Source organism: Elephantulus edwardii, unplaced genomic scaffold, assembly GCF_000299155.1.
Source record: "Elephantulus edwardii isolate Elephantulus edwardi_28Jun2011 unplaced genomic scaffold, EleEdw1.0 scaffold00041, whole genome shotgun sequence".
Taxonomy (NCBI): Eukaryota; Metazoa; Chordata; class Mammalia; order Macroscelidea; family Macroscelididae; genus Elephantulus; species Elephantulus edwardii.
In genome coordinates this window covers 13,881,732-13,882,322 of record NW_006399791.1, presented here as the reverse complement: position 1 = coordinate 13,882,322, position 591 = coordinate 13,881,732, and the positions used below count along the sequence as shown (strand labels likewise).

General features: G+C 35.5%; 1 protein-coding gene across 1 annotated transcript in view; it reads left to right on the top strand.

The window, feature by feature from the left end:
* AGBL1 (ATP/GTP binding protein-like 1) overlaps window positions 1-591 on the top strand; it is a 1,027,235-nt gene that overhangs the window by 232,154 nt on the left and 794,490 nt on the right. The window lies entirely within an intron of this gene.

The window sequence follows — 591 nt, the reverse complement described above, 5'->3', positions numbered from 1 at the left end:
TTCTCAGAGTCAGCCACAGTTTGTTATAATCCACACAGTCAAATGCCTTTGCAGAATCAATGAAACACAGATAGACATTCTTCTTGTATTCCCTGCTTTCAGCTAAGATCCATCTAACATCAGCTACAATATCCCTAGTATGTGAAAATAGAGTTTACATCAAAAAAAGCTGAATGAGGTTCCCCAAACCAAATTAAAGCCATTACAGTTGAATCTGTTTTGTGTCATAACAACTCTAAAGGGCACAATAAAAGTTTCCAAATGAGTTTCTAGGACTTTAAGTCTTTATGGAAACAAACTTCCACATCTTATCAAATATAATATTAATAATAAACCAAATGCTATATCAGAATATAACAAGGCAATACAAGCTGGAGTTCACCCTGAGGCACTAAGGCATTCCTTAAGAGTCGACATCAAAAAAACTAAAAAAAAAAAAAAGAGTCAACATCATTCTTAGTTTATATTTACTGAATCCCTCCCTCCTCACAACAAGCTATGGCTGACTCTGAGAAGAATGGGAATTCCAGAACATTTGATCGTGCTAATGCAAAACCTATACTTGGACCACAAGGCAGTCATCAGAACAGA